The sequence below is a fragment of the Chiloscyllium punctatum genome, chromosome 8 (genome assembly GCF_047496795.1).
Source record: "Chiloscyllium punctatum isolate Juve2018m chromosome 8, sChiPun1.3, whole genome shotgun sequence".
NCBI lineage: Eukaryota > Metazoa > Chordata > Chondrichthyes > Orectolobiformes > Hemiscylliidae > Chiloscyllium > Chiloscyllium punctatum.
Window position 1 is genome coordinate 93,842,930 of NC_092746.1, and position 26,935 is coordinate 93,869,864.

The 26,935-nt window shown below is 41.5% G+C and overlaps 1 long non-coding RNA gene across 1 annotated transcript in view; it reads left to right on the forward strand.

Moving 5' to 3' along the window:
* LOC140480763 (uncharacterized) overlaps positions 1-26,935 on the forward strand; it is an 80,598-nt gene that overhangs the window by 7,433 nt on the left and 46,230 nt on the right. The gene's annotated exons all lie outside the window — the stretch shown is intronic.

Genomic DNA, 26,935 nt, shown 5'->3' on the forward strand with positions numbered 1-26,935 from the left:
CTTCCTGAAAAAAAGCAAGAACAACCTAACCTTGTTAATGGAGCAGCATCATCATAACAGAGGGAGAGGGAAGCAGCATCGATGATATCATTGATGTATTGGAGAAAGAGTTGTGTTTGGGGACTGGAGTCGATCTGGAACAAGAAATATTCCACATGCAAAGTGACAGGCATGACTGAAGCTCATGGCCACACCTTTGATCTGGAAAAAATGAGAGGAGTTAAACTAACGTTGTTCAAGTTGGGATGACCTCGGCCAGGCAGAGGGGTTTGGTGGTAGATAGGGGAGGTTCAGGCCTTTCTTCCAGGAAGAAGCAGAGAGCCCAGAGATCTTCCTGATGGGGGATGGACATGTAAAGGGATTGCATGTCTGTGGTAAAGAGGAGGTGGCTGGGCCAAGGAAACTAACTGAGACATTTGTGTGGAGATATTCTGGGAATGAAATGATTAACATCCACCAACGCAAGGATCTTTGTGCTAGGTTTGACTCCAATTAATGGAGAGGTTTTGCCCGATTCCCATTGATGTTGCCAGACCTGCTGAGTTTTTCCACCAATCTCCATTTCATGTTTACAGAATCCACTGTATTTTGTTTGTAGTTTCAGTTTTAATAGGATGCCTTGCTGCCATATTTGGTCAAATGCTGCCTTGAGGAGAGCAGTCACTCTCACCTCACTGTTGCATTCAGCTCTTTTGTTCATGTTTGGATGTTGATTTTTATGAGGTCAGGAGCTGATTGGCCCTGGCAGATCCCAAACTCAGTGTTAGTGGACAGATTACTGCTGAGTAAAGTGTGCTTATAGAATCCCTACAGTGTGGGAGCAGGCCATTCAGCCCATTGAGTCCACACCAACCCTCTGAAGAGCATCCCACCCAGACCCACTCCTGTGTAACCCTGCATTTCCCACGTAATCTACCTAACCTGAACATTCCTGGACATTATGGGCAATTTAGCATGGCCAATCCACCTAATTTGCACATCTGTGGACTATGGGAGGAAACCAGAGCATTTGGAGGAAACCCATGCAGACATTGGGGAGAATGTACAAACAGTCACCCAAGGCTGGAATTGAACCTGGGTCCCTGGTACTGTGAGACAGCAGTGCTAACCACTGAGCCACTATGTTGCCCACTTTTAGCAGTGTTGATGACCCCTTCTTTCACTTTGTATTTGATTGAGAGTAGACCAATTAATCTATAATTTATTGGATTGGATTTATTCTGAGGGCCTCTGGGCAATGTTCCATATCAGTGGTGTTCTAGCATAACTGGCTAGAGGGTGCTGCTAGTTCTTGAACAGACATCTCCAGTAATATTAGAAGAATGTTGTTAGGCATGTAGCATTCTCAGTATCCGGTACATTCAGTCACTTCTTGATATTGAATGGAATAAATTAAACTAATTGATGACTGATTCTGGGGCCTTTTGGAAGAGACCAAGTTGGATCATCCAGTTGTTTCTTCTAGCTGAAGGTGGTTGCAAACTCTTCAGCTTAGACTTTAGTATGGATGTTCTGGGCTGGACAATCATCCAGAATGCTTTCAACAATATTGGTAGGTGAGCTCCTTCGACAAATCAGGTATCTCCTGGGATCTGGGATCATGGAGGAGGGATCCTGTACTTTGGGAGTATTAAGCGAGATGGTGTCAAGTTTTAGAAATATTGATAACAATGCTCTGATCAAATAATGTAAGCGAAGAGAAAGATCTAGAGGTCAAGGCATTAGGAGAAAACTCCCAGGTTCTGAAAATGGGAATGATTGTTTGGGTTGGGGAGTGTGGGTTCTTGAACTTCAACAGGACTGGAAAAGAGACTTCAGAGCACTGGAGCAGTTAGACTTTGGTAGTTTTGTAGAGAATGCAGCCTAAAAAATACCTGTAGCTACTTTATGACACAAGGGCTCAAATGTGCTTTCCATCAGCCTCCTCCCTTGGTTCTATTTGCATTCCCTTTTATGATGTAAAATATCCCTCCCTCATGCCCCCACCTCCTGGTCTCTCCTGTGCTATGCTTCCATCTGGTATTCTCATTCAAAATGAAAGAAGAACTAGTGTTTATTAATTTTCACAATATCTGAATGTCTTAAATTGCTTTCTAGCCAAAAATGTCCTTTTCAGGAGTGGCCTTATTATTGCTCTCAGAAATATCTCTTTGGGGATCAAGATCTTGGGAAATCCTAGCATGGATATGTCCCTCCCTTATTGTCAGCTGCCACAATTGAAACAGATACAGGATTCCCTGGGCAAGGTTAAATTGAATGGAAGTGAAGGTTGGAAGCTAGATTCTATGTACGGGAGTCAACGCCTCCAGGTCAGAGTCTAATTCTTGGTCACTTTGCAAACTCCAATAAAATATACGTTTGTATTCCTAACACAGGAAATAGGACACCATCATTAATTATGGGCATCATGATCCGTGTTCACTTGCACAGTTACATCCATGATGTCACACCATGTGTGTAAATCCACTTGCTGTTATTTGAAACCATCCAAGTACCAATCATTGTAGTAATTGAAAGCTCATTCAAATCAAACATGCAACAGTTTTCCACATCTACTGTGATTAAAGTGTTCATTTTGAGCTACCTGAAATTAAAATATATTGTGACTCCAAATTTCGGTTAAACTGCATGTATATTTTAAGAATGTTCTGTACAATTAGGTTGCAAATACATGGAGGGAGATTTTTGTCATAACTGATTTTGGCAGCAAGATGGGTCAGAAGCCCTTTCTCCCTGAATTATTCCTCCCAAAGGTACCTGTGGCTGTGATGGCCTTATTCACAGTCATTTATCATTTGCCATGCATGTGAGCTGAAAGCAATGCTCTTATTTTGTGCATGTGCACCCTGTACTCTGCCTAGTGCTGGCCACAGATGCAGCCTTAAATATAAGGCAGGAGTAGAGCAGAACAGGTGCAAAATCTTTGAACCCCAATCATTTCCTCTTTACAATTTCAACCTTCAACATTATATGTTTTTAAAACTTTAGAAGAAGTAACTGCTGCTAACAAGAGTAAACAGATGCTTGTATGTTAGCATAAAGATAAAAGTCACTATAGTCCCACTCTTTCATTAAAGAGAGATGGCTATTGGTAGTTTAATCGCAGAGTCACTGTCCCTCAGGTAAAGGGCAAGGTTGAGAAGGCATGAACTTCAACTGTAACCCTCATCCAGCATCTGAATTGAGTCACAATGTTGGAATCACCCTGTAGTGTAAACCAACTGTCCAACCAACTGAGCTAACCAGCCCCTATATTAGCAAAAAGGTGAATTTGAACTGAGTTAAAGCTTACTCTGAGGTGATTAGTGGTGACCAGCTGAAGCCAAACCTTCCAAATACTGGAACCAACTTTCTATAGTACCATCCGATTCGTTCCAACAAACTCCAATTCTGCCCACAACTCAGCTGATTGATTACAGTGACAATTTCTGATCCTGCAATCGTTATGAAGGTGTTTCCATTTTTGATTTTTATGAGGACTCAAATCTAAAGGACTGTGAAAATTGGTTAACTTGAGGTCTTGAAAATATACATGGAGTTTTTTTTCACAGAAGGAACACCTTTTTTAAAATAAAAGTCACTTACTGGAAGTGATATGGCTTAAGCTAACAGCTTGACATTGTTCACTGGAAATCAGTCTCTTCAGCTAACTGCTAGGGTTACTGGAAGTCACATGTCTGAGTTTATGGCTGCCAGAATTCTCCTGCTCCTTGGATGCTGCCTGACCTGCTGCGCTTTTCCAGCAACACATTTTTCAGCTCTGATCTCCAGCATCTGCAGTCCTCACTTTCTCCTAATGAAGCAATGGGACTGGATAAAGACAGTGAACTCCTCCAACCTTGCTTGAATCATGCTTTTTCTTGTGAAATACTAGGAAATTGGCATATTAATTGAAACACTAATTGTCAGTTTAAAATTGTGGCAATTGGGAAACCCAATGGGTTATCACCTTGTTCATCACACTGCTATTTGCATTGTGCAATAAACTGCAACATTTTCTAATGCAACATTGCCTTGAATTTGCAACCAGAGTTTCATGACAAGAACTTTAATCCTTGCTGTTTGGCATCCTTCCATTTGTGACAGGGTATTGGGAATGCACACTCAGAGTTTTGCTGAAGTTAGATGAAATAATCTGCGCACTTCATTTGATGGCCTCACAAGCTAACTATGGTTCTGCCAAAAGTGTCACCTGTGCAGTCGTTCCTTGCTGGTTTTAGCTACTGGCTTGTTTGCAGTTGACTTCTGTTTGTAGTTTCTGAAACTAGGTCACTATGGGGCAAATTCCTGCCCACAGCTTATAGAACCATAGAATCCCTGCAGTGTGGAGGAAGGCCATTTGGCCCTTCAAGTCCATACCTACCCTCTGAAGAGCATCTCACAAAGACCCACCCTCTTACCCTAGCCCCGTAAGCCTGCATTTACCATAACTAATTCACCTAGCCTGCACATCCATGGACACTATAGGTAATTCCCCATGGGCAATCCACCTAACCTGAACATTTTTGGACTATAGGAGAAAACCAGAGTACCCAGAGGGAAACCATGCAGACATGGGTTACCCAAAGCTGGAATTGAACCCATGTCTCTGGTGTTGTGAAGCAGCAGTCTTAATCACTGAGTCACTGTGCCGCCCTTATGTTATCAATTCAAAGCTAGAATTCCCCCTTTTCATGATATATGTTGAAGCCTTTAGCAGGCTGACATGTTTTCAGGTCCTGATGCACTAAGCTAGAGTCTTAAAAGAGGTGGCTCTTGAGGTGTGGGTGTTAATTATACTAGGAAAAGTTCTATCAGACTGGAAAGGAGCAAATAAAACCCTTCTATTCAAGAAAGTAGGGAGGCAGAAATAAAACTATACGCCAGTTGGCTTGATGTCTGTATTGGAAAGGTGTTAGAATTGATCTTTAGGCAGGTTTCAGCTTTGCACTTGGAAAAACTCAAGTATAATCAGGAAGAGTCAGTATATATGTAACTTAAAATTGGAGTTGTTTGAAGGAGTAAGATGTGCCTTGGATAAAGGGCAGCAATTGATGTCCTGTACTTGAACTTCCTAAAGACATTGACCAGGTACCACCAAAAAAATTAATTTGTAACATAGAAACAGATGTTGTAGGGAGTGTCACACTTGAATGGATCTTGGACTGGCTACTTACCAGAAAACAGAGATATGCATATATCGGCCTTTTCTTGATTTGATGTGGTGTGTACAGGCATCTGTACACTTTACAGTTTATATCAATGCCTTAAATGAGGGAAGCAAAGGCATGGTGGCTAAATTTGCAAGTGACACAACGATAAGTGGGGGAGTATGCTGTGAAGGTGACATAAGGAGGTTGCAGACCACCTCTGCCCATATAGATGGCATTGACATGGGATTCCCTCAAGATCAATGTCTGCTGGAGATTTTTATCGATTTTCATGAGAAACATGTTTTATGATGGAATGACAAACTACTTTTTGCATATTTCTAAAATGTAGATGATACATTTGCAATTCTTGAAACTGCAGCCGCATGCAGTAATTCCCTCAATGGCCTCCAATCTGTGTGCAAATTCATCTTTGAAATTAAGCTCATGTCCTCCTGTTCCTTCACGTGCTCGTTGAGAAATTACTATTGGCTTCTTTACTACTGACTACCACATGCTTACTTTCATTGATCACTGGGATTCCTACAGCTGCCTGTCTTATAACATTGCTGAAAATGTGTTGCTGGAAAAGCGCAGCAGGTCAGGCAGCATCCAAAGAGCAGGAGAATCGACGTTTCGGGCATGAGTCCTTCTTCGGGCTCATGCCCGAAACGTCGATTCTCCTGCTCTTTGGATGCTGCCTGACCTGCTGCACTTTTCCAGCAACACATTTTCAGCTCTGATCTCCAGCATCTGCAGTCCTCACTTTCTCCTGTCTTATAACATTGGCCTTTTTAGCACTGGTAAGCACTTCTGTCTTACAGTGCTAGGGACCCGTGTTCGATTCTAGCCTTGGGCGACAGTCTGTGTGGACTTTGTACATTCTCCTTTGTCTGTGTGGGTTTCTTCTGAGTGTTCTGATTTCCTCCCACAATCCAAAGATGTGCAGGTTAGGTGAATTGGCCATGCTAAATTTCCCATAGTGTCCAGGGATGTGTAGGTTAGGTGCATTAGTCAGGGGTAAATGGAGCATAATAGGGTAGGGTATTAGGTCTGAGTGGTTTACTCTTCAGAGGGTTGCTGTGGACTTGTTGGGCCGAAGGGCCTGTTTCCACACTGTAGGGATTCTATGACTCTATGATCAACAACCTTGTCAATATGACTCATGCCATTTTCTCACAATGCAAAACTGATGCCAAAATAGGGCATATCAAAGCAATCCTGAGCAGATCATTGTTTGCTGCATGTTACACATGCTTACAAATGGGACTGATGCCACAATCCTTGGAACTGAAAGTGACCAGTCTACTTCAAAGTTCCCTGGAAGGCAAGATAGCTCAAAAACATTGGAAGAATAGGTAAAGCTAGCTGTTTCATGATTTCCACTAACAAGATGCTGCTGTCAAGCCAAAAAAAGATGTTCTGCCTACCATCTAATGGATTAATCTGATCATTAAATTTCAGTGCTGGTGCAGTACCAAACAGACCTTGTGTTCCAATGACTGGTGCATGTGCTCAACAGCAAATTCCTTTGGCTGTTCACAATGAGCAGAGTATTGACCATACACAGCCACCCTGTGCTTGTAAAACCTAAAACATAATGTCTAACGCAAGACATAATTCCAAGATTGGACAACATTTGAGTGTATTAGGAATAAGGAGAAAGTGAGAACTGCAAATGCTGGAGATCAGAGACAAAAAGTGTGGTGCTGGAAAAGCACAGCTTGTCAGAGAGCATGCAAAGAGCAAAAGAGTCGAGGTTTCGAGCATATGCTTCCTGATGAAGAGCTTGTGCACGAAATGTCGATTCTCCTGCTCCTTGGATGCTGCCTGACTGGCTGTGCTTTTCCAGCACATACCTTTTGACTCTGTATTAGGAGTAACAATAATAACCAATTTAAGATTATCTGTTGGGCTCGCAATTTATGCTTGATAGATGCTGCATTTATTCAAATGCAGCAAACTGTCCACGCAAGAGAAAGAATCATGTCTGGATGTTGCATCGTTTTAGTATTAAAAACAAGTTTCCTTTGAGCTTTGGCATTTTTTGCATCTATTCTATTTAGTCCAAGATAGATAACATATCTTTTTTCAGTCATGCTCAAGTTGTGTACTGGGGAGGAAATTTTCAATCCGAAAAAAAATGGCTAGAAAGTGTATATATTGTTTTACACAGCTGAAGAAATTGTAAAGCAGAGATTTTGAACACCATCCACTGACTAACATCATTTATTTATTTGTGTCCGATTTAAACTTTGGACAGAATTGTGTGTCTTGGGTCGACACCCCGACATTGGAGTCAAATAGTTTGAGGGATGGTCTGTGTTGGAAGCACCCTCTGACACTGATTGTTCCTAAATTAGCCAGATGGAGATCAGAGGGTGCGTTTGAGAGAAGGGGGACGTTGAGGTGGGGGGGAAATTGGAAGCAAGAGAGAGAGGGGGAGAGAGAGAAAGAGAGCGAGCGAGAGAGACACAGAGAGAGAGAGAGAGAGAGAGAGAGCACTTCCTTTTTGAGGCACGCTTTCAGCACTTTTAAAAGATTTGACCAGATAAATGGCCACAGTTGATAGGCCATTATTGTGGAAGAAGCTCCCTGATTGTCACTGAAAGGGAAAGAAAGGGATCCTGGAGTATTGTTCCTCCCTCCCTCTGACCCCAGTCTGTTGCTTTGGGGGGTGCTTCCAGGCAGTCATGAGCGTCCCATGCCATGATGGGTGGGAGAGATATGGGCTGAGAGGAAATGTCTGCCTCTGCTTAATGGTCTTGACCGGCCTCTTAATTAACTCAACCAAATTATCGTTTGGCCGAACTGGTCCTCACCCTTAACAATTTCTCCTTTGAATCCTCCCACTTCCTCCAGACCAAAGGCGTAGCCATGGGCACACGTATGGGCCCCAGCTATGCCTGTCTCTTTGTTGGCTATGTAGAACAGTTGATCTTCCGTAATTACACCGGCACCACTCCCCACCTCTTCCTCCACTACATTGATGACTGCATTGGCGCCACCTCGTGCTCCCGCGAGGAGGTTGAGCAATTCATCAACTTCACCAACACATTCCACCCTGACCTTAAATTTACCTGGACTATCTCTGACACCTCGCTCCCCTTCCTGGACCTCTCCATCTCCATTAGTGACGACCGACTTGACACTGACATTTTTTACAAACCCACTGACTCCCATAGCTACCTGGATTACACCTCTTCCCACCCTATCTCTTGCAAAAATGCCATCCCGTATTCCCAATTTCTCCGCCTCCGCCGTATCTGCTCCCAGGAGGACCAGTTCCACCATAGGACACACCAGATGGCCTCCTTCTTTAGAGACCGCAATTTCCCTTCCCACGTGGTTAAAGATGCCCTCCTACGCATCTCGTCCACATCCCGCACCTCCGCCCTCAGACCCCACCCCTCCAACCGTAACAAGGACAGAACGCCCCTGGTGCTCACCTTCCACCCTACAAACCTTCGCATCAACCAAATCATCCACCGACATTTCCGCCACCTCCAAAAAGACCCCACCACCAGAGATATATTTCCCTCCCCACCCCTTTCCGCCTTCCGCAAAGACCGTTCCCTCCGTGACTACCTGGTCAGGTCCACACCCCCCTACGACCCACCCTCCCATTCTGGCACTTTCCCCTGCCACCGCAGGAACTGTAAAACCTGTGCCCACACCTCCTCCCTCACCCCAATCCAAGGCCCTAAAGGAGCCTTCCACATCCATCAAAGTTTCACCTCCACATCCACCAATATCATTTATTGTATCCGTTGCTCCCGATGTGGTCTCCTCTACATTGGGGGAGACTGGGCGCCTCCTAGCAGAGCGCTTTAGGGAACATCTCCGAGACACCCGCACCAATCAACCAAACCGCCCCGTGGCCCAACATTTCAACTCCCCCTCCCACTCTGCTGAGGACATGGAGGTCCTGGGCCTCCTTCACCGCCGCTCCCTCACCACCAGACGCCTGGAGGAAGAATGCCTCATCTTCCGCCTCGGAACACTTCAACCCCAGGGCATCAATGTGGACTTCAACAGCTTCCTCATTTCCCCTTCCCCCACCTCATCCTAGTTTCAAACTTCCAGCTCAGTTATTGTCTCCTTGACTTGTCTGACCTGCCTATCTTCTTTTCCACCTATCCACTCCACCCTCTCCTCCTTGACCTATCACCTTCATCTCCTCCCCCACTCACCCATTGTACTCTATCCTACTCTCTCCCCACCCCCACCCTCCTCTAGCTTATCTCTCCACGCTTCAGGCTCACTGCCTTTATTCCTGATGAAGGGCTTTTGCCCGAAACGTCGATTTCGCTGCTCGTTGGATGCTGCCTGAACTGCTGTGCTCTTCCAGCACCACTAATCCAAATTATATGTATATATACACACATAAAGTGTGTGTGTGTGTGTGTGTGTGAGAGAGAGAGAGAGAAATAGAGAGGAGAGAGAGAGTTATCTGGTGTGAGTAGTTTTAAGAGTGAAACTACATGTCTGGCCACCTCTTTTCCCATATCTATATTGGGTCAAATTTCCCACCATTTTTCACTTTTCCCTCTAAACTAAGAATGGGATAGGTTTTTAACCAGTTATTCACCACTGGAATCAGAAAGCATTTTCACAACTTCAACGCACAGTGGATATGATAAAAATTTAGAGCCCGTCTCTGTACTTTAGTGAAGATAGTAAATTTGTTCTTACAGATCAATCATTAATGAATATTATGCACATAGCAAGATATATAACTCATTTCATCCTGTCATACATTTTTGTTAATGTTTTTTGAAAAGTTGTTTCTTTACGTAAGATGAAACTTCATGGTGAATATGTTTCTTAATTTACTACAAAATAGAAGGCATGTTTTACATCAATGCACTTTTAGGCATTTTACCTGACAGTTTCTGTATAGTCCCTACTGAACACCATTAGTCTGTTATGCACAATACAAAGGACACTTACAAACTAATGATCCTAGGACATCCATTCATCATCCTTTCATATGCAGAATGTCTGAAGACTGTCTACATGATCAACATTGTTATTTAGGTTCAAGCAACTTGTTCATCCAAATTAAAATGGTCTGCGCAAAGAAACAAGAGAAAACCTTTTGGTTAATAAGGGAGAAAGGGCTGTGTGAAGCAGACTTAAAACACTTCTTTCAAAAATGATGCCTGGTTTTTAGTTTTTTCAATAAGTTGTATATTAGGCCAAAAAACAGTTGCAGGAGGATACTGTTGGAGTAAGGACTGATGTTTCAAGAGCATGCCCCTAGTGATTGCTGTGACCAAAAAAGGAGAGAATGTATTGCAGTACCAATAGGTAACACGTTCCATAATCTAATATACTTTCCAGTAACCTAAATTCTGTAGGCACCACAATTTAGGAAAAGTGTCAAAGCCTTGGAGAGAATGCAGAGAAGTTTACCAGAATTATATCAGGGTTAAGGAACTTCAATTATGTGAAGAGACCAGAGACTCTGGAATTGTTCTCCCTTGAGCAAAGATTTAATAAAGGCATTCAATTTTACGAGGGTTTTTGAAAGAGGAAATAAGGAGAAATGGATTCCACTGGCAGGTCAGCTTGTAACCAGAGGATGTCAATTGGCAAATGAACCAGAAGAAAGATGTGGTGAATTATTTATATGCAGCTAGTTGCTACACTCTACTCTCTCTTAAAGGGTGCTGGAAGTAGAAATTTTCAAAAGGAACAGGATATGTTCTTGACAATGAAACATTTGCAGGGCTGTGGGGAAAGGGTAGAGGAATGGGACTTCCTCGAAACACTTTCAGAGAACTGCCACTATCATGGTGGGTTGAATGGCCTCCTCCTCTGTAAAATTCAACAATTGTATTGATGTGCAACAAAACAGCTCTTGAGATTTTGGATTAAGTGTCAATAATATTTATATTGGCATGAATACAATTTTATATGAGATTGAGAACGAGTTTTTGAAAATATACATACACCGCTGTGGCACTAGCCCTTCCAACCCAAATTGAAATGACTATTGCAATGTTGTCACTGAAAATATGATAGTGTGCAAATCATTTTTTGGGTTGACTTCTGATTTACAGTATCTCAAGGTATTCACGAATGAGGAGGGACATGCAATTGTTCTAATTCATCCATACACTCTCCTATTTCTTTAATTATTTCTAAAGTTCTCCATTTGGGTGTCTGATACTAGTCAAAATTGTTTTAATTTAGAAGTATGGCCTGTTATAATATTTTCTATTTATTTTCAAGTAATATATGTATTGACCCCTCATGTCTTGAACTATCTTATATACTTCCATGAGTTTGCCTCCCAAGATACCTCCTTTCCTGACTGAAGAATGAGAATTTCTCCAGTTTATCCTCATAACTCTCACTTTGGAGATCAATTTTGTTGCTGCTATCCAAACATTGAATGGCTCCATCGTTGTGGGACATCAGATTACTGTGTTTTTCATGACCTGACATAACCCCTCTAACACGTCCTTACTGTTTATCATGTTTTCCCATCCTTTAACCAGTTTCTTGTCTGTCTTGAAAGTTTGCCATGCTGAATCTCCATAGCTTTGAGGTGGACTAACAGCCTTTCCTGTGGGACTGTGTGAAATGTGTTTGTGGAAATCTCGACACATGTCATAAAGCTTTCCACTGTCCCCTTGGGATGTTGCTTCCTCAAAAAGGTCAGGGAGGTTGAAATAATTTTCTTCTGAATTCGTATTGGCTATTTTTAAAATTTAAGTAGGTCATTATTATACAGGTATTCCTGTTAATCAATTCCATTATCTTAGAGAGAATGAAAGCGAGACTAATGGGGTTATAATTGCCGTTGTCTGTTTCTATCTCCCTTTATGAATACACGGACCTCCTGTGTCAAGTGACTGCTATAATAGTTACCAGTGGCTCAGCATTTTCCTCTCAGATTGAGCACATAGCAGTAATTACTATCCATCTATCTGTAGTGTTGAGCACTTTTATCTTTTCCGTGATTTCCACCTAATTTGTACCAAAATTATTGATTTTACTTCAACAATAGCTTTTTGCTATGTACTTAAACTGTGCTATTTTACTTCAAAATGAAACTGGTTTATTTCAAACCAAGTCCATGTTTGAAAAGCTTGACTGAATCAGCTGAATCCTAAACCAATGTTCAGTAGGCACAGTAAATTGAATATAAATTGAATTGAGTGTATTATATAATTTGCAATTATTTTGAATATAATTATTTTATCAGATGGTTCTGCCTTTCCTGAAGGTTTAATGTCTTGATGAATAGGGTCTTATATATACCCTGACTAAATGGGATTCTTCAGATATGAGCACAGGCACTGATCTTACCAGAATTCAGAGATAGGGAAACTTAATAACCAACAATCGCCTACAACCGTACTTCTCTCAATCTGTGTTTTTAATTTTAAATTCAAAATCATTCACGTAAGTTGTGAATAGCAGTGGTCCCAGCACTGATGCTTGTGACTCACCACTTCCTTCTGTCCATCGCTCTGAGCAACTACCTTCTATTCCTTTTACAATGGTTTTGTCTTGAAGCCAGTTACTCATTCTACAGCCTGCTACTCATCAGCTGATCCCATATTCTCTAATTTTAGTTATTAAAGAATTTAGCCATAATGGGGCACCTTAATGAAGGGGTTTTGAAAATCCATATAAACTACATCTACCACATTACCTTTGTCTGTTAGCTCCTCAAAACATTGTGTAGTTGGCCAAATAAGATATTCCCTTTTGAAATCCAGGCTGACTATTCATTCTTTTTTGTTCCAGATGTTATTCTATTTTTTCCTTTAAATAGGATTCCATTGATTTACTCACCTGATATTAAGTTGACTTTTTTTTACTTCCCTGAGCATGTCCTATTCCCTCCCCTTCTTAAATCTAGGAATTACATTATTCACCAGACCGCTGACATTACATCTTTTCCTAATTAATTATTACATACGTGAATTAATGCCTCAGCTATCTCTTCCCCAGATTCTTTAAAAATACAAAGTTGCACTGCATTTGGCCCAAGAGTTTTATCATCTCCAAGTTTGATTTGTGTATTCAATACATCCCCTTTATTAATTTCAAATGCCCTCATCTCATTACTGTTCCCACTATCTACTGTCATGTCCCTGGTAAATACTGAAGCAAAATACTTAATATTTCTGAAATTGTTACCCATTGTATCACACTATTTGTTCCTCAATGGCTTAATGCTTACCCAACCTCCCTTTGGATGTACCTGTAAAATATTTAACTGTTTAGTTTTCTGTTCCTTAATAATTTAATTTCATAGTTCCTCTTTTTCTTCTGAAATTTTATTTTGCACTTGTCCTTACCTTTTTGCATTCCCTATTATCATGCATCCTCTGATTGATATTACATATTTAATATACATTGCCCCATTCTTTATCACAAATTGTTCCCTTTTGATATTAATTATCCATGGCGACTCATTTGTGTTTAATTTGCTCCTCCCCTTTTACATAGAACGTAGAACAGTACAGCACAGCACAGGCCCTTTGGTCATCAATGTTGTGCCGACCTTTTATCCTATCTAAGATCAAACTAACCTACGTACCCTACATTTTCCTGTCATCCATGTGCCTTTAGTAAATATATTTTTCTTCACTCTTCTGGACACCATTTTAAACCATTCATATTGTTGTTCTGATCTTTATTGCCTATATTATTGCCCATTTTGTTTTCCCAAAATCATGGACTCATAAACATTTACAGCACTGACAGAGGCCATTGTGCCTATCATGTCCACAGTGATCACAAAGATCTGACTATTTGAAACCCATTTTCCAGCTCTTGGCCCATAGCCTAAAGGTTATGGCAGTGCAAATGAATAGCTAAATCCTGCCTAAATATTATGAGAGTTTCTGACTCAATGACTTCTTCTTGGGCAGTAAATTCCAGACTCCCACCATCCTCTGAGTGAAAAAAAACTTCTCCTCAACCTTCCTCTAAGCCTTCTATCTCTTACCGGAAATCTATGCCCCCTTGTTATTGACCCATTTACAAATGAAAGAAAAGCCTTCATTTCCAACCTATCAATGCCTCTTACAATCTTCTATGATTCTTTCAGGTCCTCTCTTAACCATCACTACTCTAAGGTAAACAATCCCAGCCTTTCCAATCCGTCCTCGCAGAGAAGATTTCAATCCAGGCAGCATACTGGTAAATCTCTTCAGCGTCCTCTCTAGTGCTAACACATCCATCCTATATCAATGTATTCCTATAATTTACTTTTATAATCAATTTTCTCCTATTTTACTGACTCTTTAATCAGCTGCGGTTGGTTCTTGAATGTTTCCCAAAACTCTGGCCTACCATTATTTTTTGTTGCTATGCAGGCTTTGTTTTTTGATTGGGTACTCTCCTTGACTGTCTTTGTTAACAATGGGTGGTTAATCCTTCTCATCGAATTCTTCTTTTTGACTGGATAAATTTTTGGTGAGTGTTCTGAAATCTTTGTTTAAATGTCTATCATTGCTCATTAAATGATCTTCCCCTTAGTCTATTTTCCCAGGCTTCCTTTAGACATCTCTTTCTTCATTACTATATAGTTGCCCTTATTTTAAATTGTGGACACTAAATTTGAAATTCTACTTTGCTATGTTTACTATACCCTAGAGTATCCTTAGCCATGAGATCTTTTATTAACCAAGTACCTCAGTAGACATATTAGATCTAAAATAACCTATTCCCAGTCCTGTTCTAAGAAATAATCCCTGATGACTTGTACAAATTTGTCTTTCATGTTACCCTTGATCATCTGATTTGTCCAGTCAACATGTAGATTGAAGTCACCGTTGATAATTGTAATGTCTTTCTTACAAACGTCCACTATTTCACAATTTATGCTTTACCCTATCATGAGGCAATTCTTCAATGGCTTACAGACAACTCCAACCCTTAACTTTTTCCCTTGCTATTCCTTATTTCTACTCAAACTGATTCGACATTGTGATTTATTATACCTATATTACACCATCCTTTATTAACAATGCTACCCACCTCCTTTGCTTTTTTGACTATTTCTCTGAGCATTGAATTTCCTTGCATACTGAGTTCCCAGTCCTAGAAACCTTGTGAACATGTCTCTGTTATAGATATCAAATCATATTGCATTTACATGAGTGTTTTGTGTGAAAGTGAACAATTCTTTGCACTCTACATTGAAGGAAGATTTTCATGGAATAATCGTTTTTTATTTTTGTAATTTAAGTTGTTAAATTTCTACAGGCACCGCCTTTGTCAAAGACGTAGTAATTGATTTTGGTTCATGTGTGACCTCTAGAGAGCTGAATAGGATACTCACTGCACAGTTGCACAAGTGTGCCAAGGCAACTTTGCAGGCAGGACTAAGAGAAAAGTCTGTTTTCCTGCTCTGCCTTAGACAAATCTTTCTTCATTCCTGTATAGTTGCGCTTATTTAAATTGAGGACATTGGTTTGGGACCTGAATTGCTCTCCCTCAAACTGAGTTTGAAATTCTACTATGTTATGATCACTACTCCCTAGAGTATCCTTAGTGGGACATGACGGCATTGATTCAGCAGCTGATTTGCCTGATATGAGTTGAAATCAAGAATAACAATCTACCAAGGCTGCTGGAACCTAGCTGCTTTCTTTATTTGGCAGACAATTCAGCCTTCTGTAAGTGCTGATGCTGACAGTGAGTGTGGGGTCAGGACACAGAAATGATCCTGAATTCATGATTATTTTTTAAAGGAGATAAAGCCCTGCCCTGCATTTACAATCTTTCCTACCAGTGATAAATCTGAGTTAAAGATGAGTTAGTGTTAGTGGAGTTTGGAGTTTGGTCTGGAGTTTGCTTTAAGGGTGACTGTTGGGCTATTGATCCTATTCTCAGAGATCCTAGTTCTCCTGTAGAGGATAACGTGTGGAGGATACATCCAATTTTGATAATTTGCTGCTCACAAGATGTCTGGACAACTCTTAGCAGAATAAGCACTGAGCATCACTGTTTTGCTGCTGATGGCAAAATCTGACCTTTGTCTCACTCTATGTTAGAAAAGGAAGTGTCTGCATCTTCCGTGTGGCAGTCACTGTCTCAATGTGTTCTGGTCCTATTTTCCCACCCCCCTCTGCATTTCTGGTCAGATTCTCTAATCCTGGCCTCTTCAGAAATGGAGGAAATCTTTAATTAGTAACGCTGGACTGTTAAGAGAAGATAAGCACGACCCCATTTTTATAGCACTCACTGGGCCAAAGTAAGTTTAAAGCCAATGTGAATGTCAGTGAATGGGTGAAAGAATAAAGGCTAAGGGTGTGTGCATGCGTGGGATGAAGCTGAACTTCCACTTCAAGCCAAGGCGCAAAAGCAGACTTAGAGATAACTCATCAAAGGAATTTCAAGGCAGCAATCTTGCAGAGATAACAATCTAAGAACCTTACAAACCAAACTCGAACCACTTGATCTTACAGTTGATTCCATTATGGAAGAATTCTGGGAACACGTCAAAGCCGCAGCACTGGATACTTCCAACAAGATCAGTGTCCCCACCAAGAAGAAGAATACAGTCTGGTTTGACAATCCATGTCCTGTTAGCAATAAAAAGATCAGTCCTTCTCAGGCTCTCCCTGCTCAACAAGCCAGATAAGGGAAAAAGACAATCTATTGTCCAGCATATAGCAACCTACAATACAAATTGGGGAGCATCCAATATAACTGTTGGATTATATTTGTAGAAAACAACTCAACAAGGCAACATAGTAAGTTCCTATGAAGCACCAAAATCTGTCAGTGGACCAACTTATCAAACCATAAAAGCTCCTGAGGAGTGCTGGGTTGATATTCAGAGAACTTTGAAACATGTGTCAGCTAGAAGTGCACACAATACTGCTATCAATGGCAATAACCAATGAGCTGTCAAGGAAGAGCAGGATGTGGTTTCAACTCCGAAGAAAACTGTGACCACCTTCAACCAGATGAAGAGCAACAAAACTTCCAGAGTCAATGGAATTCCATCTGAAGCCTTGAAGCATGGTGGCTGTACACTCCACACTGAGCTCCATGAGAGTTTCATGGACTCTGCTAGGAACAGGGCAGGATGTCATAGGGTCTTCTTGATGTCATTATCATCACTTGGTCTAAAATCAAAGGAGAAAGTATAATCATAACTTGACAGTGATTTACACTTAGCTCCTCAAATATTGTCAGGTCAATTCCATAATTCTTTGAACTGTATTAGCCTGCATTGTGTAGAATTGTAAAATTGTGACACTGAGGTACTGTCAGTGATGCTATTAAAATGCTATAATTTAGAGTAGCTAGAGGCATTTAAATTTACAGTGGATTGGTTGGTGTTACCTGGGTTACCATTGCAACTCATTGTGTCCATGTAACTATGTCAGTCAGTGGCTGCATTCAACACCAAATTGTTTCTTAGAAACAAAAACTGAGCAGAAATGGCTTTTGTGAAAGATAGACTCAGAATTCAAGTGTGCTTTTTTTCTCATTTCCACATTTGTCAGACTATCATATAAAATATGAGGAGACAGACTTTGAACAACTTGTTTTGAACAGCTATTTCTCCTTGACATTAAATACTGAGAATACTACATTAGCAGAGGTGGCACAGAAGTTGATTGAAGTGTGTCAGACCTTGAATGATATCGACAGGGTGAATGTGGAGAGGATGTTTCTTCTTGTGGATGAGTCTCGATCTGGGGGCCACTGTTGAAAAATCATGGACCGTCCTTTTAGAACCAAAATGAGGAGAATTGTTTTCTCCCAGACAGCTGTACGATGTTGAAATTTGCCGTCTTAGAAAGTGGTGAAGCCGGTGTTATTGAATATTTTCAGGTGGAGTTAGATACTTGTTAGGCAGGGGAATCTATCTACCTCTGTCGAACAAGGATCTGTTATCAATGGATGGGAATGTGGAATTTGAAACAGAGACAGATCATCTTATCAAGTGGCATATGCTCGAGGGGCTGAATGGCCTATTGCTGTTCCCATTTCATGAGCTGTTATGAAAGCTGGAATGATTAGGTTTAAATCAGAGTTTACTTCTAAAATGGCAGCTAATCAATGTACAGCTTTGGAATGTACCATGAAGAAGTGGTGCTTCCTGCATTTGTGACGTTTATGAAATACTAAAGTTTGTAAACAGGTGAAGAGGACAATAATTTGCAGTTCTGCTATATTGCGTGTTTCTTCAACACGAATTGGCTATAAAGTGATTGAAGAATTTCGACCATTATTTGTCGAATGCAAACTTTCCTTACCTGCATTGGATTCCAGTCCCATTGGTTTAAATGATGTTGCTATTACGTGATTTTCTTTTTTTTTAAAATTAACCCCAACACTACCGCCTAAGTGCGGTAGTGCTTATTTTTTTCCCCAGCACCCATGGTGTGTGTGTGTGTGCAGATGTGAGACACAGTGAAAGACACAAAGTGCACAAATCTTTATTCAATTTCCACCACCAGGAAGATATGAAAAATACCCGAGTGGCCAGTGACAAGCACTGCCCTTCAAACCAAAGGGCAATGCTGTGTGATCAAAACAGTGGAGGGGAGGGTAGGGACTAAATCAAAATAGAGTTGGACGGGGAAATAATACACTCCACTCCATGCGGCGCCCACCTCTCCCTGAACGACTCCAGGGTATTACGTGATTTTCTAATAGCGCAGATCGCACGGGAACGGAACTATCATGTTATATCAGAACAGACTATATATAATAGCCTTGTAAACACATTTGTGGTTGACCAAGGAAAGACCAGCTTGGTTTTGTAAAATCATTGCACAATTCCAGATGGGAATACTATATAATTCTAGACGGGGAATACTACATAATCCCAAATGGGGAATACCATTTGGATCATCTGAGCTCCCCCTTCCAGAATAACTCTGTTGGTTGAATTTTCCCAGTTCTTGGCAAAGTGTCATTTTTGGGATTCAAGATTTTTGAGATTCACGGAGGATTTTTCACCACGGCCCTTGGCCACCTATTTCACACAATCATCCGTTGCTCACCTCATTAATCACGTGTCTGAACTGCATGATATTTTTCTCATTCACTCGTGCAGTAGCGGAAATGGAATTGCCCATCGCTGCCAGCACCTTCCAGTGTTCACTTCAGTGAATTGAGACTCCATACATTCCCATCCTACTCTTTAGTTTGACACTTGATATCCTTATGTTTCCCTCCCTCCACGCCCCCCCCCCCACCTCCCCACAGCCCCTGACCTACAATTCTGCCATGCTGTCATGAACCACTGTCCCAACCCATTGAAGTGGTGGTCACTTGAATAAAGTCCCTCCTGCAGTACCCCATGCTCCCTTTTTTCTACATCAAATCCCACTCCTCCCCTTCATTACCCCTCCATGTCTCAGCAACTGGCTCTAATCCCACAATTCAATTCCCAATTTCCTCCAACACAGCATGGAAGGTTCCCCTTGACGTTAACCGCCCAGTCCTCAGGGCCAGACCATGACCCACCCCCTAGACTGACTTGTGAGAACAGCCCTGACTGACAATAGCCCAACCTCCTGACTGATATGACTACAGCCCCCTGACTGACGTACTGGTAATCCTCAGATTGGTTGGCCTTGACCTGCAGGACTGACAGGCCCTGTCATGGGAGTGGGAGTGGAGACTCACATTAGGAAGGAAGGGCTGCTGAAAATAACCCCTCCAAATCCTCATCACATCCCCTCCACTGATAGCCTCCCCATGACACCTATCTTGCCCTCACTCACCTTGACTTTAGGTCCCACAATGAACCTGGGTTTTTGGTTGGTGTAATATCACCAACAACCAGTACCCACCTGGCAATGGTGATGACATGTTGCTTTTGGCTTCTGATTGACTGGTAGCCTGGGCCTGGTGTCAGGCTGGTCCCTTTATTTCTAAAAGCTGTTCTTTTTCTCAAGGATAATGTGTCCTTGGTAAGGGAAGCCAGACAACTGTCTCAAGATGATCAGGGGTGATTAAGGAAGAAGTGCCAGATCTGCTTAAAAAATATACACACAAGGGTAAAGTTTAATCATATAGGCCAGGAGTAGCAGATAAAGGAGTTACAATATTAAGGCACACAGGATCCTCTCAGCCTGTAAAGCTGAAAGATGAGGAGATAAGTACTGCTGAGGGACTATTGTCAGAAAAGATACTGGTAACAGGAATTCATGGTGAGATAAAAAGTGCTAAATTATGTAAATTGAGGTTAGAGAGTCCAGAGAAGAGTGGAGAATTTGTGGTAGGAGTACCAGACAAACTCTCAGCTCCAAGAGTACAGTTTGTCTTTGTGAATGACAAAGCTGATTCACCAGAAGGCATGCTGCCTACTCTAATTGAAAAGCCAGTGGAGACACAAGCAACTGAAGGAATGAAGGATGTTTATCCAGCAATTTTCCCAGATCATAGAGGCACAAGTTGAACCAGGAGAGATCAAAAAGCACAGATAAGGAAGCTGACGTAGCTTCATTGGGACTTTTTTGATCAGATAAATGGGACAGAGCAGGAGCAATTGGACAAACATGCAAGTATCTTTAGCTCTACTAAGCTTATCGAATTACAGCAGAAAGATGAGAACTTAAAACAGTTATATCAAAGGCATTTACAGAGAAGGAGAGTGAATGCATCCCTGTGTGTTTTTGCTTAACAAATGATGTCTTAATGAGGAAACGGAGACCATCACACAGTCAAGCAGATGAGAAATGGGCAGAGATTCATCAAATTGTTTTGCCTGTAGGGTATAGAAAGGAGGTGCTGCGACTGGCACATGAGCTACCATTTGGAGGTCATTTAGGGATGAGGAAAAAACAGGCTAAAACACAAAGACATTTTTACTGGTCTGGACTACACAAGGATGTAGTTGATTTTTGCCAGACATGTCATACATGTCAACTAATTGGAAAACCACAGGCAGTAATAAAACCTGCACCTTTAATACCTATTCCAGCATTTGAGGAACTTTTCACAAGAGTCTTGATTGATTGTGCAGGTCAGGATTCGAGTGATGCTGGAAAAGCACAGCAGGTCAGGCAGCATCCAAAGAGCAGGAAAATTGACGTTTCAGGCAAAAGCCTTTCATCAGGAATTCCTGACAAAGAGCTTTTGCCTGAAACTTCGATTTTCCTGCTCCTCAGATGCTGCCTGACCTGCTGTGCTTTTCCAGCACCACTCAAATCTTGACTCTAGTCTCCAGCATCTGCAGTCCTCACTTTTGCCTGATTGCATAGGCCCCCTACCTCAAACAAAAAGTAGGAATTTATTAACGATATTGGAGGTGTCAACTAGAGTTCCAGAGGCAATCTCATTAAGCAACATCACAATTAAAAGGATTGTAAAGGAATTAATGTTTTTTTTACTGGATATGGATTAACAATAGAGATCCAGTCTGAACAGGGATCAAACCTTACATCCAAATTATTCAAGGAGGTTATGGATAACTTGGGAATAAAGCAATTAAAATCTGCTGCGTATCATCCAGAATCACAGGGAGCACTAGAGAGATAATATTAAACACTAAAGACCATGTTGAGGGCGTATGGTCAGGATTATCCAGATGATTGGAGTAAGGCAGTTCTGTTTGTACTTTTTGCGTTCAGAAATGCACCGAATGAATCAGCCAAAATCAGTCCATTTGAATTAATTTTTGGGCATGAAGTAAGAGGAGCATTAAAATTGATTAAGGAGAAATTAATAAGTCAGAATTCAGAGATCACCCATTTTGATTATGTGTCAAATTTTAAAGAATGATTAAATAGAGCTGGAGAGTTGGCTAGACATCATTTAAAAGTATCACAGCATGCAATGAAACAGGAAGTGGATAAGAAATCACAAATTTTCAATTTTGCAATTGGTGATAAGGTATTGGTGTTACTTCCAGTGACAGGTGAGCCTTTAAAAGCAATGTTTAGTGGACCTTATCAAATCGAGAGGAAGCTGAGTGAGGTGAACTAATTGATAAGGACTACAGACACGAAGAAATCTCACAGAGTATGTCATAGAGTCACAGAGATGTACAGCATGGAAACAGACCCTTCGGTCCAACCCGTCCATGCCGACCAGATGTCCCAACCCAATCTAGTCCCACCTGCCAGCACCCGGCCCATATCCCTCCAAACCCTTCCTACTCATATACCCATCCAAATGCCTCTTAAATGCTGCAATTGTACCAGCCTCCACCACTTCCTCTGGCAGCTCATTCCATACATGCACCACCCTTTGTGTGAAAAGGTTGCCCCTTAGGTCTTTTTTATATCTTTCCGCTCTCACCCTAAACCTATACCCTCTAGTTCTGGACTCCCTGATCCCAGGGAAAAGACTTTGTCTATTTACCCTATCCATGTCCCTCATAATTTTGTAAACCTCTAGAAGGTCACCCCTTAGCCTCCGATGCTCCAGGGAAAACAGCTCCAGCCTGTTCAGCATATCCCTATAGCTCAAATCCTCCAACCCTGGCAACATCCTTGTAAACCTTTTCAGAACTCTTTCAAGTTTCACAACATCTTTCAGATAGGAAGGAGACTAGAATTGCACACAATATTCCAACAGTGGCCTAACCAATGTCCTGTACAGCCGCAACATGACTTCCCAACTCCTGTACTCAATATTCTGACCAACAAAGGAAAGCGTACCAAATACCTTCTTTACTATCCTATCTATCTGTGATTCCACTTTCAAGGAACTATCAACCTGCAATCCAAGGTCTCTTTGTTCAGCAACACTCCCTCAGACCTTACCATTAAGTGTACAAGTCCTGCTAAGATTTGCTTTCCCAAAATGCAGCACCTCGCATTTATCTGAATTAAACTCCATCTGCCACTTCTCAGCTCATTAGACAATCTGGTCCAGATCCTGTTGTAATCTGAGGTAACCCTCCACTACACCTTCAATTTTGGTGTCATCTGCAAACTTACTAACTGTACCTCTTATGCTCATATCCAAAACATTTATGTAAATACCAAAAAATAGAGGCCCAGCACCGATCCTTGTGGCACTCCACTGGTCAGAGGCCTCCAGTCTGAAAAACAAAACTCCACCACAACCCTCCATCTTCTACCTTTGAGCCAGTTCTGTATCCAAATGGTTAGTTCTCCCTGTATTCCATGAGATTTAACCTTGCTAATCAGTCTCCCAAGGGACCTTGTCGAGCGCCTTACTGAAGTTCATATAGATCACATTTACTGCTCTGCTCTCATCAATCCTCTTTGTTACTTCCTCAAAAAACTCAATCAAGTTTGTGAGACATGATTTCCCACACACAAAGCCATGTTGACTAACCCTAATCAGTCCTTGCCTTTCCAAATACATGTCCATCCTGTCCATTAGGATTCCCTCCAACAACTTGCCCACTACCGACGACAGGCTCACTGGTCTATAGTTCCCTGGCTTGTCCTTACCACCCTTCTTAAACAGTGGCACCACATTAGCCAACCTCCAGTCTTCCGGCACCTCACCTGTGACTATTGATGATACAAATATCTCAGCAAGAGGCCCAGCAATCACTTCTCTAGCTTCCCACAGGGTTCTAGGGTACACCTGATCAGGTCCTGGGGATTTATCCATCATTATGCGTTTCAAGATATCCAGCACTTTCTCCTCTGTAATATGAACATTTTGCAAGGTGTCACCATTTATTTCCCTACAGTCTATATCTTCCATATCCTTTTCCACAGTAAATACTGACGCAAAATTCTCGTTTAGTATCTCCCCCATTTTCTGCGGCTCCACACAAAGGCCACCTTGCTGATCTTTGAGGGGCCCTATTCTCTTCCTATTTACCCTTGTGTCCTTAATGTATTTGTAAAAATCCTTCGGATTCTCTTTAATTCTATTTGCCAAAGCAATCTCATGTCCCCTTTTTGCCCTCCTGATTTCTCTCTTAAGAATGCTCCTACAGGCTTTATACTCTTCTAAGGATTCACTCGATCTTCCTTCTTTTTCTTAACCAAATCCTCAATTTCTTTAGTCATCCAGCATTCCCTAAACCTACCAGCCTTCCCTTTCACCCGAAGAGGAATATACTGTCTCTGGATTCTAGTAATCTCATTTCTGAAGGCTTCCCATTTTCCAGCCGTCCCTTTACCTGTGAACATCTGCCCCAATCAGCTTTCGAAAGCTCTTGCCTAATACCATCAAAATTGGCCTTACTCCAATTTAGAATTTCAACTTTTAGACCTGGTCTATCCTTTTCCATCGCTATTTTAAATTTAATAGAATTATGGTCGCTGGCCCCAAAGTAGTCCCCCACTGACACCTCAGTCACATGTCCTGCCTTATTTCCCAAGAGTAGGTCAAGTTTTGCACCTTCTCTAGTAGGTACATCCACATACTGAATCAGAAAATTGTCTTGTACACACTTAATAAATTCCTCTCCATCTAAACCCTTAACACTATGGCAGTCCCAGTCTATGTTTGGAAAGTTAAAATCCCCTACCATAATCACCCTATTATTCTTACAGATAGCTGAGATCTCCTTACAAGTTTGTTTCTCAATTTCCCTCTGACTATTAGGAGGTCTGTAATACAATCCCAGTAAGGTGAACATCCCTTTCTTATTTCTCAGTTCCACCCAAATAACTTCCCTGGATGTATTTCCGGGAATATCCTCCCTCAGCACAGCTGTAATGCTATCCCTTATCAAAAAGCCACTCTCCCTCCTCTCTTGCCTCCCTTTCTCTCCTTCATGTAGCATTTGTATCCTGGAACATTAAGCTGCCAGTCCAGCCCATCCCTGAGCCATGTTTCTGTAATTGCTATAATATCCCAGTCCCATGTTTCTAACCATGCCCTGAATTCACCTGCCTTCCCTATTAGACCTCTTACATTGAAATAAATGCAGTTTAATTTATTAGTCTTACCTTGTCCCTGCCTGCCCTGACTGTTTGACTCGCTTCTGTTCTCAACTGTACCAGTCTCAGATTGACCTCTTTCCTCACTATCTCCCTGTATCCACCACCCCCACCATAATAGTTTAAATCCTCCCAGCAGCTCTAGCAAATCTCCCTGCCAGTATATTAGTGCCCTTCTAATTTAAGTGCAATCCATCCTTTTTGTGCAGGTCACTTCTACCCCAAAAGAGATTCCAATGATCAAAAAATGTGAATCCTTCTTCCATGCACCAGCTCCTCAGCGTTCTATCCTCCTGTTCCTACCCTCACTAGCTTGTAACACTGGGAGTAATCCAGATATTACTACTCTCGAGGACCTCCTTTTTAAATTCCTGCCTAACTCTCTGTAATCTCCCTTCAGAATCTTAACCTTTGCCCTTTGGTTCCAATGTGAACAATGACCTCCTGCTTGCCCCTCTCCCCCGTGAGTACATTCTGCACCCTCTCTGAGACATCCTTGATCCTGGCACCAAGGAAGCAACACACCATTCAGATTTTTCACTGCTGGCCACAGAAACATCTGTTTGCACCTCGGACTACAGAATCCCCAAATAAAATTGATCTCTTGGAACCCGGCGTACCTCTCATTGCATTAGAGCCAGTCTTAATATCAGAACCTTGGTTGTTTGTGCTACATTCCCCTGAGAATCTATCAAACCTTACATTTTCCAAAACAGCATACCTGTTTGAAATGGATATAGCCATAAAAGGCTCCTGCACTAAGTGCCTGCCTCTCTTACCTTATCTGGAATTAACCTGTCTTTGTTACTGTATCTGAGACTTTCCCCTCTTCGAATAACTGCCATCCATCACCTACTGTTGCTGTTGCAAATTCCCCATTGCTTCTAACTGTCTCTCTAACTGATCCATTCGATCTGATAAGATTCACAACCAACAGCATTTATGGCAGATATAATCCGCAGTAACCCTTAATATCTCTTTAAACTCCCACATCTGACAAGAAGCACATATCACTCTACTAAAGGCTATTTTTGCACCTTCACAATCTACAGACCAGAAAATAACACTGTCTTATTTCTCTAACCTGCTCAGGTTAAATTAATTGTTATGGCTTATATTTTAAGTTTAATGAAGAGACATAGCTCCAAAAATATATAATCAAGAAAGAACCCACTCTACTCACTACAACAGACTTTCTGTAGGTCACAACAATTTACTTATCTGATTCTGTGCTGTGAACTTCATCCAGTTTTCTCCAAGATCAGTTGTGAATTTCACTGTTTGTTAATTTTCCCAGACGCACTCCGATGTCCAGCGATATGAATTAGAACAGCAAAGGCAATGTCAGTTTTTTTTTTCTCTCTCTCTCTCTCTCTCTCCTGCTCTTTCTTCACCATGTGCTTCCTTTGTCTGTCCTTCTCCCTTTTAAAACTGCTGTTGTTTTGACTTTTTTTTCCAAAGTTCCAAAACAGTGCAACAGCATATAAAACAGTAATTGCTGTTCCTGGAATTCGAGGAAATCACATCCAGCTCCTAAAATATCTCAAAAAAAGGAGCAGCTCTTACAGTCAGAAATTTTTCCATCCTCCATCTTGGATTACTGAGATCTGCTCAAAAGGTATTTTGATAGGGAAGGAAAGCAAGAAGTGAAGGTGTTAACGTTTACAGCACAGAAGGAAGATCCAAGTTCAGAGGATTCTGAATTGGACATTCCTCAAATCAAATTGGACAATGAGGAAGTTGTCAAAAATTGGGATAAATTATTGAGTTACTTTCCACAATAAAATTGAAAGGGACTGAAAGAGTTATTACTATCACATGGGGAGATATGCAGAAATAAACTGGGAAGTACCAACCTAATTGTGCATGATGTAGATATAGGAGATGCTGTTCTGATTAAGCAACATCCTTATAGGCATAACCCTCTAAAGTTGGCACAGGTTCAGAAGGAGGTAGAGTGCATGCTCCAAGATGGCA